We start from the raw sequence: 13451 nt of genomic DNA, 5'->3' as shown, positions 1-13451 counted from the left end.
GAATCTCTTCAAGTCAGCACTTCTATGAGCCCAGTCATGGCTCTCCAGTTCAACATGCTCCCAATGGCCTGTCTGTTCCGATGACATATTTTACTGCATGACAAATTACACCCAAACATCAGTAGTTTAAAGCAACCACTTTATTTTGCTCATGATTTTGGGGTGACAGGCAGATGTCATCTGGTCTGCAGTCATCTGGAGTCTCAGCTGGGTTAGAGGGTCAAGATGTCCACTGCAAGAGCTGCTTTGATGTAGCCGATATTGGCTGGGTGCTCATCTGGGGTTAAGTGTTGGAGCACCTGTATGCCCTTCTATGGGATGGTAGTCTGTGGAGGGTCTTCTCTTCAGAAAGTGTTCTAAGAAAAAAAGGGAGTATTCCATAGGGAATGTTCCAAGAGTGCCAGGCAGAACTGAGAAGTCTTTTATAACCTAGAGTCAGAAATTTTATGGTCATCCCCTGGCATCTATGCAGGATTAGTTCCTGGACCTCCAAATATGCTGAACTCCAAGGTTGCTCAAGTCCTTTATATAAAATGGTGTAGTACAAGAGGCCCTCTGTCCACAGGTTCCACATCTACAGTTTAACAAACCATGGGTTAAAAATATATTTTTTAAAAAGTGCATCTCTATGGGACATTTATCCTGGTCATAGACAATAGAGTATAACAACTATGTACATAGCATTTATATTGTAATAGATGTTATAAGAAATCTAGAGATAATTTAAGGTACTTGGGAGAATATGCATAGGTTATATATAAGGAACTCTAGCAACCTAGAATTTTGGCGTGTGGGGGGACCTGGAATCATTCTCTCACGATACCAAAAGACAACTGTACTCTATTGGCTGAAGTATTCATAAGTCACTCAAATTTATGTGGAAGGGACATATGTTACCATCTAGGAGTCTTGGGTTCCTTGTGTCCATTCAGCAAAGAATTGAAGAACAGGACACAAAGATAGCAAGCAAAGAGCTGTTTTATTTTAAGAGCAAAAGTAACACAGTAACAGACTTCTCCAAAGAGAAAGGGCCCCAGAGCTGGAGTTCAATGGAAAAGTACTGACTTGTTCTTTTCAGAGGTTTTGGGCCTTCCTCCTTTTTCCGTGACCTCCCCACTCCACGCTCTCCATATTATCACTCATTGGTATCCCCTGGGTTCGTGTCCATTTTAGTCTTTCTGTTGGATGCCCACACTTATGTCCACGTGTTTAGGAGTTTACTTGATTTGGTCCCTATTCATGTTCATGAGCACTTTGTCAGCTAAGAAGTTGAACTTATTGGGATCCATCTTTGTGCTCGTACTGTCTGTACCTTCCCTAACTTCCTCCTTTGCCATCTTTCTGTGATTACCTATCCAGTTCTAAGTCCCTCTCAATCCCCAATCTCAAGGAGACGCCCCACTTCTTTTGGGAGTTGGGATGAGGACCACTCTGACTACTTTAAGCTGGAAATGGGCATCTAATGCTTGAGTCTGGGTGTCCTCCTGAGGAGAAGTCAAAGCAAAGAGGTATTGTCAGAGGTTCTCAGTAGAAACTGACAAGCACACTTAGGTGGGGTTTCATCTATATAGCCTTTGTTCTGATCCTCACATGCAGATAAATATTGCAACAACAAGTTAAGATTAACACTAAAGCAAATATTACTATAGGATTAAACAGAGCAGAAAAATATTGTTGTGCATATGGAGAAAAAAACAAAAATCACACCAATGATGATTGGTGTCAGTAGCTGTTAAATGTGAAACATCAATTAGTCTGTTGGCTGTAATTTGAGTATATATTTTATATTGATTTAGTTGATGTTGATTATGTGTTAACAATTTTTTAACTACACTACTTCAATTAAGGACATATATTAAGGGTCGGAAAGTTATATAAACATGTGGGATAAAGGTAATTGTTTTAGGGTCCATGCTAAAATAATATCGTCCACTTAATCAGAAGAAAAGGTAAAGATATCCCCCTGTAAAAGGAGAACCTCGAGGTATTTGATATGCCCAGCAAAAGGGGCAACTTGATAAAGAAAGTTTAAGTCAGTGTACTAGCTGCTAAGAAGACATGTTGAGTAGTCATTTCATAGAGCATATGCATAGGATATGAGGCTATGTGGAGAGTGGTGACTTGTATCATGGTCTATGACTGCCTCAGAGTTGTGACTGCATTTTGCCCTGGGAACTTTCTGTGGAAAGATGTGGGATAAGACTGCCCAACAGCTGTAGTAAAGCCTTGCCTGAGGAAGTTCTATGCAAAGGTACAGAACAATAATGGTCTTCACCCTGAGCTCAGACACCAGCTGCCAGGGATAGAGAATTCTGAGCATAACAAGATAACCACAGTATCTTGTAAGTGCTCCAAACTTCAAGCCTGCCTGCTTTACAGAAACTCTGGACAATGGGCTTCTTGGTGCAGCAGGATAATAACAGGATGCTCTTAGCCCTGCAACAGTAGAATAACCACAAAAATATTTTTAGTTCTGTAACTTTTTAGTGCACAAAGGATAATGTCCCTATAGCTTTAACTTCTGATTGTGAGACCCTATATAATAAACATGCTGAGCTAGGTTTGGGTCACTGTTCCTCCATCAGAGGTCAGTGTCCCACCTGGTCCCAGCTTTCTCTGTGTAAGTATTTTTTTGTCTTTCTTAATGCCCCACTGCCCCTCTCCAGTTTCTAGGGTTCTTGAGTCTGGATGTCCTCCTGAGGAACAGTCACATAAATTAGAGGATTGGTTAAACAGATGGGGCTCTATGTGCCTACTCAACAAGCCACGTACTTATCCTTGATTGCAAATAGCACATTCAGACAGGGAATAAATAACACTGGTTTCACATGAGTACCAATTAAATGAGGTACGGCAAATTGGAATGTAGTACAAAAGGTATAACAGGACAATTACATAAAATATTTGTTGATTGGATTTCATAATGTTGTCTAGTCCCAGCACAAAATAAATAGGAATATTCTATATTAAGTGGCTATAAGTCATTCAGTGCATTATAGGAATATCAGTGGCAAATAATTTCCTAAAAGTGACATCACTTTTAGCAGTTAACAATAATTGTACATTTTCTGTATATATCTGTATATACATATATCTGTATATATGTCTCATTTAAGAAAGGAATATACATATATCTGTATATATGTCTCATTTAAGAAAGGAAAAAGTATATATATATATATAGAGAGAGAGAGAGAGAGAGAGAGAGAGTATACACAGGAAGTTCCGTTAAACAACATGTTAACATTAGTATCATCCTGGGCAGTCAGTGAGCACTAAGTGTCAAAGTTTGAGCTACATCTTGTCCAGCACTGTGCAGGCTACAGGCCAAGATCCCAAGGTCTATTGAGTTTACTATGCCCAAACCAGTTCCAGCTCCACAAAGCAAAGTATCACATCAAGCTCCTTATTTTTTAATTGCATTGTTTTAAAAGAAAAAGAGTCAAATTAGTAAAGTCACATTTTTGTTACTATTGTACATGAAGTTACCTTGTACTCAAATTTTATTATTAGGAGTCCCAGCAAGCGAGATACGTACTATTGAATGGAGTTAAAAGCATTCTGTGAGTTCAGGTGTGTACCACAATTCAGGTTTCCAGGAGAGTCTTACAGCACATTTTGTGTACCACTCATGGTCACAGTTAGGTTTTGTTAGAAATAGACTTAAGTATATATGAAGATTAGTGCACAGAACAGGGTGGCTGCGCCTAAGTAGGTAAGAGCTAAGAATAGCATGTGTAAGGCCCCAGTCTTGTGGAGCTGTTACCGTGAACCCAACAGTGAGCAGTAAAATCATTGATATTGTAATTAAAATATCAATAAAACCAAACATATCACTTAGTTCATTTAAACAGGCACTTGAGATCTTTTATCAGGTTACATACATAGTAGTTCTTAGGAGTCTTGGTTATGGTGGACTCACCAGGGGGTCTTCAGGCCCTAAGGCAGATATAATATATCAAGGATTTTTGTCCTTCCTCATGAGCTGCTAAAGGGGTGAACATGATTACAAGGTAAGCATCCTCCCAGTTGGGAGTATGTAGCCCCTTATTTGGAGCTATAGGTTTTACTAAGACAAGATTCCCAGGACAGACAAGAGGGGAGCACTTGATGATCTCCCTCAGGAAGTTGTTGTTGGAGTTCCATAAGAATCTGCTGAAACTTGGCCAAATAAGTTACATGGGATATGAATTGAGAGGTCTCAAAATCTAAAAGTAAATTGTTAGACAAAAATGACCTTTTATACAGGGACTCAAATAGAGTTAGACCCTGTTAGCCAGGGGTGTTTCTAAGTCTTATGAGAGCCAATGGTAAAAGTTTAACCCACAGGACCTACGTTTCCTCTAGTAGTTTGGATAAGTTTCTCTGGAGAAGCTCATTTGTCTTTTCTACCTTGCCTGCGGACTGAGGTCTCCATGAGCAATGAAAATGAAACTTTATTCCTAATGCTTGAGATTTTGTGTTATTTCTGCCTTAAAGGCAGGCCCATTATCACTCTGAAGACTGGGGGAGACCAAATCAAGGAATAATTTCCTGCAATAGAATTTTACAACTTCTATAGCCTTGTTAGATTTACAAGGAAAAGCTTCTTCCCACTGGGTGAATTTATCTACCAGAATTAGGAAATAATTCAAATTTGGTCCTCTAAGCAAATGGGTAAAATCCTAACTGCCTATCCACCCTGGACAGCAACCAATCCTCTGGTGTCTGGGAAGGTGGAGACATTTATTGAAAGGATTAACCCTCTGGCAGACTTCACAACTTTGGATGATCTGTTGACTGTGTCTTTTAAGCCCTTTCCTAAAAACAATTTTGTATTAAAATAAGAGTATTAATTCTTCCCAAATGATGAGGTAATAGACTTTAAAATCTTCCATTGTAAAAAACAGTTGCCTTAGCTGCTACATTCACAGCCCTATTTCCCTTTAGCTATTGTGTTCTTTCCCTTCTGATGTCCAGGGACATGGATAACTGCTAGATAAGAGGGCAAGAAAATTACCTCCAGGAGATGAAGAATTTCCTTGGCACATTTAACAGGAGTGCCAGCAGTAGCTACTCTTTCCAGATAGTTGCATGAGCATGAAATATAAGAAAGGCATATATGGAATCAACATATATGTTCACCCTTCTATCTTTAGAAAGTTCCAGTGCTCATGGTGAGAGAACTAGTTCTGCCAGCTGAGCTCTGGTATTGGTGGTAAGTTGCCCTGATTTAAGAACCCTAAAATCTGTTATCATTGTATATCTGGATCTCTGTATATCCCACCAATCACCAATGAACTCCTATCAGTGTGTAGAGTAAGACCAGGGTTATCTATAGAATGATCAGATAAATCCAGTCTGGCAGCATTAAGTTTTTATTAAAACTTTCTCACAAGAATGGAGAGGTTGTTCCTCTGTCTCAGGTAAGAAAGAGGTTGGATTGGGAATCTGACAATTCTTTAAGGTAATTTGGTGTCCTTCCAACAAAAGGGCCTGATATTTGAGTACACAGCTCTCTGATGACCAAAGACTACCTTTAGCATTTAGGATTTCTCCTATGCCATGGGAAGCAAATATAGCCCAGGGGTCTTCCCAGAGTAAGTTTATATGTTTTTAAGAACTGAGTCCCACTACAGTCGCAGCCTCAAGACTTCCAGGTTATCCCTTGGTCACTTTGTTCAAGAGATGGGGCTGTCTGTCTCTGAATCCTTGGGGAATGTCCAAGTAATCTGTTCAGCCTTCAGGGTAGGATCCTCAAAGGTGGAATAGAGGCTGGTTCCTTGAATGCAGAGGAATGAAGAAAAGGCTCCTTAAGTCTAGGACAGTATAGTAAGTAGTTCCCTGAAAATTCTGGGGTAAGGAGCATATATGGATCTGGAATCACTGGGTGTAGAGGAACTACTGTTTCACTGATTATAAAAAAGATCCTGAACTAATCTCCATTTCTTGGGGCCCCTTTGGGTCCCCAATATAGGAGTATTATAAGGGCTAGAGCACTCTACCAAAAGTCCCTGTCATTTTAAACTCAGTATAATAGGTATCAGTTCCTTCCTAGCTTTAGGTTTTAAGGGATACAGTTTTGGGCAAGGAAAGTGGGAAGGATCCTTAAGAATGATTTTTAACAAGGGTTGGGGTCTCTGACATAATGATAAAGAAGCCACAGAAGTGAAAATCACTCCACAAACAATAAGAGGTCTTAGTAAAATATGGTTCAAGGGACCAGCCCACTATGCCCTGAATGGTTACTTATGCCCTGAATGGGATTTAGGGTCCAGGAGAGAAGGACAGGACTGAGAATTGGGGTCCATATGGAGAAGGAAGTTTATCTGGAGCCTGTCCATGAGCAAGTTTCCCCAAGGCTCCTCAGTTGGGCTTTAGTCATGGGAGCCATAAAGAAAGATCTAAATAAATAATAAATAGATTCAATGAACAAAAAAGAAAAGAAAGGACCCTGGGATCCATCCCTGGGAACTGGTAGATGACAGCCTAAGTCCTCTCAGTTCTGAGGACATCTAGTCTTCCAGTGATTTCCTGACATAGAGGACAAGGTCTAGGAGGCAGTTCTATAGGTGGCCAACACCTCTTGGTAAAATTCTTTTATAAATGGACTTCTTTACCGCAAGAGAAGCAGGAGGTGAAAGAGTACCCCTGAGCACCTACTCACATGATAACCACAAATTCCCTGTGTCATTTGTCCTTTTATTACATCCTATAAGAAGTGATGTCTGTCCCATTCCTCCCGATCCTTTTAGTATTCCAGTGTGGTTCTGTGAAGGGGACAGCCTGGTCCCAGCTTTTTCCTGACATCGTCACCTTTCCTCCTTGAGAGATAATCATTTTTAGTTTCAATAGCCTTTTCTAAGACCCTTTGTCTTTTTAGGGAAGTCAGGGTTTGTTCTAAAAGTAGTGTAATATGTTTCCGTGCTAAGTCATAAAGGTTTTATAGCTGTTGGAAGGTCTGAATATATTATTCTTGCATTTTAGTATAACTACCCAGGTCCTTTTCTATGATCTTTAGTTTAATCAGTGAGAAAGGAACGTGTACCACCTCAGGTCCAAATTTTCCTCCCAGCATTTGCCAAAGAGGAAACACACTCTGGGTGAGGAGCCTCTTGGGAGTTCTTTGACCACGGGAAAGGCTCCCTTCGGATAAGAAGGACATGATTCCAAGCATGATTCCTCTGTCCTGAGCCTTCTTAGGCTAGAATAAAGTGGGGAGGTGGGCTTGGGAACTGGAACTTCTTCTTTGGGCAGAGCAAGTGGGATCTCCTTTTTATCTGATGGAGGCTTATTATTTGCTGGCAAAGGACTTCCTTTTTCTGGGGTTTTGTTTCCAATTTAGAGCAGCATACGATTGGCAAGGTCTGAGTGTCAAGTTTATAATCTTTTGCTAGTTTCAGGGTGATCCCTCAAATAAAGAGCAATTGTACACAAGGAACTTTGCTCCATTTACTCTCCCATTTACAGAATAGGGTCTAAGTGTTGAATGGCACTATAGTTCAGAGTCCTCTCTGGTGGCCATTATCCTTCATCTCCCAAAGGTTACTGAGGCCTGTCTTCAGTGTAAAAGAAAATCAAAGATTTTAATTTAATTGGGGGTGCAGCTTATCCCAGTATGTGGGCAGGCAGGAGAGTGGTAAGCCTTGAGGGATTTGGGAGGAGGAATTAGATGTGGAAGGAAAAAAAAAAGAAGAGGTCTTGATAGTTGGTGCCCATTCCCCATCTTACTCTTTAAAAAATCCAGAAGAGTGGCTCTGGCCTCCAAATTGGATGGACTGGCTTGACCTGATCTTTCTGAGGGGGACCCCAATATATTTTTTGTAACCAAGATATCTTGGTATCTCCATTCTTTGACTATGTGTTATCTTTCAAAGTGCAGCTGATACAAAGAACTGATGGCCACCAGGAGGGAAAGAAATTTTAGAAGGGCACCTGGTTTAGGTCAGCTTTTTCACAGAACAATTAATAGAGAAGGAAAAGTTTATTTGAAGGCTCAAATAACCCTCTTAGACCTTAGTCCATAAAAGGCCGGCTCTGTTTCTCAGGGGTTTGAGGTGAGGCTGAACGTCATGGCAGAAGAGTGTGGCAGAGAAAAGTGACTCACATGATGATCGAAAGCAGAGTAAGAAAGACTCCACTCACCAGATACAAGTATATACCCCCAAAGTCACGCCCCAATTCCCACCACTTCAGTTACCACTTCAGTTAATCCCATCGGGGGATTGATTTACTGGTTGTGTTAAGACTCTCACAACCCAATCATCTCTCCTCTGAATCTTCTTGCATTGTCTCACATGTGAGCTTCTTGGGGACAACTCACATCCAAACCATAACAGCACCCTTCTGGTAAACAATTATTTTGTCACTTCTTATCTAGGGGACACTGGCTAGTCTAGTAAAAAGAAAGTTTATCCATGAATATGGTGTTGAAATCTGTTAATCCTTGCTTTCCAAGCACTGTGCAAACAAAATGGAGGAGATGGTCAGCCACTAGTATAGTTGCCTCTTCCCTTCCCCCTCTCCATTCTCTTTGTATGTCTTTCATGCTTTTATAAGACAGAGGGAGATGATCACTTAAACATCTCAGAAAGGAAATTCTTTCACTCTGGGATTAGTCTTATCTTTTTGCCAAGGATATTTCTCTCAGCAAAAAGGATAAGGAGGACATAAATGTCCCACAAAAAATTTTACATCTGAAGAGAGCATTCTCTCCCACAAAGAGGAAAAGAAACTGTACCAACACTGTCTAGGACAGTGGGGTCTATTGTTTATGCTGTACCCACTCAGACAGCAAAAGGAGTCAGTGAGGGAACTCAGCCATTCTAGGCATATCTGGGGTTTCCCCAGTCTTAGAGACCCAAAGAAGTATAGGACAATCAATGGTCACTTTTCAAGGCTCATCAGCCATTTGACATGACTGTTCCTGACTTCTGAGTTGGTGGTCCCAATCCCAGATAAGACCCCAGTTTTGTTAACCATTTATGGGTCTTGGGTTCCTTATCTCCATTCAGCAAAGAATTGAAGAAAAGCACACAAAGACAGCAAGCAGCAGGTTTATTTCAAGAGCAAAAGTAACACAGTAACAAACTTCTCCAAAGAGAAAGGGCCCCAGAGCTGGAGTCAGATAGAAAAGTAAGGACTTGTTCTTTTCATAGGTTTTGAGCCTTAGGGTCTGGGTTCTAACCCAGTTTTCGCAGAATATCCCATGACTAAAAGGATAATGATTTTCATTTGGGTCCCCAAACAATATCTAGCTATGTATCAGGTTGTACTTCATTTCTGGTCACTATAAGAGTTTGTTCACTTGCTTTTGACTCTCCTGGGCAGTATCTCACTGGAGACACTGCAAAAGACTCCACAATCGTAAAGGGCAGGTATCACAGGTCATTGTTGTCAGATGTACCCTAAAAGAATCAACAGATCTTTTCAAATCTCCCATCACACCAACAAAACTAAGTAAAGCAGAAACTGTCATTCACAAACAGGATTATGTCTTCCCAGCAGCTATTCTGGTATTTATTTCTTTTTAAATTTTTGATATTTCTTTTATTTTTTTTTAAATAATGTATTTTTTTATTGTAAACAAATGGGATACATGTTGTTTCTCTGTTTGTGCATGGCGTAAAGGCATACCATTTGTGTAATCATAAATTTACATAGAGTAATGTTGTTTGATTCATTCTGTTATTTTTTCCCTTCCCCCCACCCCTCCCACCCCTCTTTTCCCTCTATACAGTCCTTCCTTCCTCCATACTTGCCCCCCTCCCTAACCCTACCTCTAACCCTAACACTAACCCTTCCCTCTCCCCATTATGTGTCATCATCCACTTACTAGCGATATCATTCATCCTTTGGCTTTTTCAGATTGGCTTATCTCACTTAGCATGATATTCTCCAATTTCATCCATTTGCCTGCAAATGCCATAATTTTATCATGCTTTATGGCTGAGTAATATTCCATTGTATATATATACCACAGTTTCTTTAACCATTCATCAATTGAAGGACATCTAGGTTGGTTCCACAGTCTGGCTATTGTAAACTGAGCAGCTGTGAACATTGATGTGGCTGTATTTCTGTAGTATGCTGATTTGAACTCCTTTGGGTATAGGCCAAGGAGTGGGATAGCTGGGTCAAATGGTGGTTCCATTCCAAGTTTTCTAAGGAATCTCCACACTGCTTTCCAGAGTGGCTGCACTATTTTGCAGCCCCACCAGCAATGTATGAGTGTACCTTTCTCCCCACGTCCTCGCCAACACCTGTTGTTGCTTGTATTCTTGATGATCGCCATTCTAATTGGGGTGAGATGGAATCTTAGGGTAGTTTTGATTTGCATTTCTCTTATTACTAGAGATGTTGAACATGTTTCCATATGTTTGTTGATTGCTTGTAGATCTTTTTCTGTGAAGTGTCTATTCATTTCCTTAGCCCATTTGTCGACTGGATTATTTGCATTCTTGGAGTAGAGTTTTTTGAGTTCTTATAGATTCTGGAGAATAGTGCTCTATCTGAAGTTTGATTGGCAAACATATTCTCCCACTCTGTAGGCACTTTCTTCGCATTGCTGATAGTTTCCTTTGCTGAGAGAAAGCTTTTTAGTTTGAATCTATCCCAGTTATTGATTCTTGCTTTTATTTCTTGTGCTATGGGAGTCCTGTTAAGGAAGTCTGGTCCTAAGCCGACATGTTGAAGATCTGGACCTACTCTTCCTTCTATAATCTGCAGGGTCTCTGGTCTGATTCCAAGGTCCTTAATCCATTTTGAGTTTAGTTTCGTGCATGGTGAGAGATTTATGGGTTTAGTTTCATTCTGTTGCATATGGATTTCCAATTCTCCCAGCACCATTTGTTGAAGAGGCTATCTTTTCTCCATTGCATATTTTTGGCACCTTTGTCTAGTATGAGAAAATTGTATTTATTTGGGTTTGTGTCCGTGTCCTCTATTCTGAACCATTGATCTACCTTTCCATTCTGGTACCAATACCATGCCGTTTTGTTACTATTACTTTGTAATAGAGTTGAAGATCTGGTATTGCAATACCCCCTGTTTCACTCTTCCTGCTAAGGATTGCTTTAGCTATTCTGGGTTTCTTATTCTTCCAGATGAATTTCATAATTGTTTGCTCTATTTCTGTAAGGTACATCATTGGGATTTTAATTGGAATTGCATTGAATTTGTATAGCACTTTAGGTAGTATGGTCATTGTGACAATATTAATTCTTCCTATCCAAGAACATGGAAGATCTTCCCATCTTCTAAGGTGTTCTTTAATTTCTTTCTTTAGTGTTCTGTAGTTCTCATTCTAGAGGTCTTTCACCTCTTTTGTGAGATTGATTCCCAAGTATTTTTATTTTTTTCGAGGCTATTGTGAATGGGTAGTTTTCCTAATTTCTTCTTTCTGAAGATTCATCACTTATGTATAAAAATGCATTGGATTTATGAGCATTGATCTTGTAACCTGCTACTTTACTGAATTCACTTAGACTTCTAAGAGTTTTCTGGTGGAATTTCCTGGTTCCTCTAAATATATAATCATGTCATCAGCGAACAGGGATAGTTTGAATTCTTCTTTTCCAATTCGTATCCCTTTAATTTCTTTGGTTTGTCTAATTGCTCTGGCTAGAGTCTCAAGAATGATGTTGAATAGAAGTGGTGAAAGAGGGCATCCCTGCCTTGTTCCAGTTTTTAGGGAGAATGCTTCAGTTTTTTACCATTTAGAATGATATTAGCCATGGGCTTAGCATAAATGGCCTTTACAATGTTAAGGAATGTTCCCACTATCCCTATTTTTTCTAGTGTTTTGAGCATGAAGGGGTGCTGTATTTTATCAAATGCTTTTTCTGCATCTATTGAAATAATCATGTGATTCTTGACTTTAAGTCTATTGATATGGTGAATGACATTTATTGATTTCCTGATGTTGAACCAACCTTGCATCCCTGGGATGAAACCCACTTGGTCATGGTGCACTATCTTTTTAATATGTTTTTGTATGCGATTTGCTAAAATTTTGTTGAGAATTTTTGCGTTGATGTTCATTAAGGATATTGGTCTGAAATTTTCTTTCCTTGATGAGTCTCTGTCTGGTTTAGGTATCAAGGTGATATTGGCTTCATAGAATGAGTTTGGGAGGGTTCCCTCCTCTTCTATTTTATGGAATACTTTGAGAAGTATTGGAATGAGCTCTTCTTTAAAGGTTTTGTAGAACTCGGCTGAGAACCCATCTGGTCCTGGACTTTTCTTTGTTGGTAGGCTTTTGATGACTTCTTCTATTTCAGTACTTGAAATTGGTCTATTTAAATTGTGTATATCCTCCTCATTCAGTTTAGGCAATTCATATGTCTCTAGAAACCTGTTGATGTCTTCGAAATTTTCTATTTTGTTGGAGTATAGATTTTCAAAATAGCTTCTAATTATGTTTTGTATTCAATCCTGTCTGTTGTGATATTTCCTTGTTCATTCCGAATTTTAGTGATTTGGGTTTTCTCTCGTCTTCTCTTTGTTAGTGTGGCTAAAGGTTTATCAATTTTGGTTATTTTTTCGAAGAACCAACTATTTATTTTGTCAATTTTTGTATTGTTTCTTTTGTTTCAATTTCATTGATTTCAGCTCTGAGTTTACCTATTTCCTGTCTTCTACTACTTTTGGTGTTGGTCTGTTCTTCTTTTTCTAGGGCTTTGAGCTGTAGTGTTAGGTCGTTTATTTGTTGAGTTTTACTTCTTTTATTAAATTCGCTACATGAAATAAATTTCCCTCTAAGTACTGCTTTCATAGCGTCCCAGAGATTTTGATATGATGTTTCTTTGTTCTCATTTACCTCTAAGAATTTTTTAATTTCCTTCCTAATATCTTCTGTTATCCATTCATCATATAATAGCATATTCTTTAATCTCCAGATGTTGGAATAGTTTCTGTTTTTTATTCTTTCATTTATTTCTAACTTCAATACATTATGATCGGATAGAATACAAGGTAGTGTCTCTATCTTCTTGTATTTGCTAACATTAGCTTTGTGGCATAGTATATGGTCTATTTTAGAGAAGGATCCATGTGCTGCTGAGAAGAAAGTGTATTCGCTCTTGGTTGGATGGTATATTCTATAAATGTCCGTTAAGTCTAAATTATTGATTGTGTTATTGAGATCTATTGTTTCTTTGTTCAATTTTTGTCTGGAAGATCTGTCCAGTGGTGAGAGAGGCGTGTTAAAATCACCTAGTATTATTGTGTTATGGTCTATTTGGTTTCTGAAATTGAGAAGGATTTGTTTAACATACATGGATGAGCCACTGTTTGGGGCATAGATGTTTATGATTGTTGTATCTTGCTGATTTATGCTTCCATTAAGCAGTATGAAATGACCTTCTTTATCCCTTCTGACTAACTTTGGCTTGAAGTCCACATTATCTGAAATGAGGATGGATACTCCAGCTCTTTTGCTGAGTCCATGTGCATGGTATGTTTTTCCCCAT

Source organism: Sciurus vulgaris (genome assembly GCF_902686455.1).
Source record: "Sciurus vulgaris genome assembly, chromosome: 15".
In the NCBI taxonomy this organism is placed as follows: domain Eukaryota; kingdom Metazoa; phylum Chordata; class Mammalia; order Rodentia; family Sciuridae; genus Sciurus; species Sciurus vulgaris.
Note: the sequence above shows the minus strand (reverse complement) of the source record.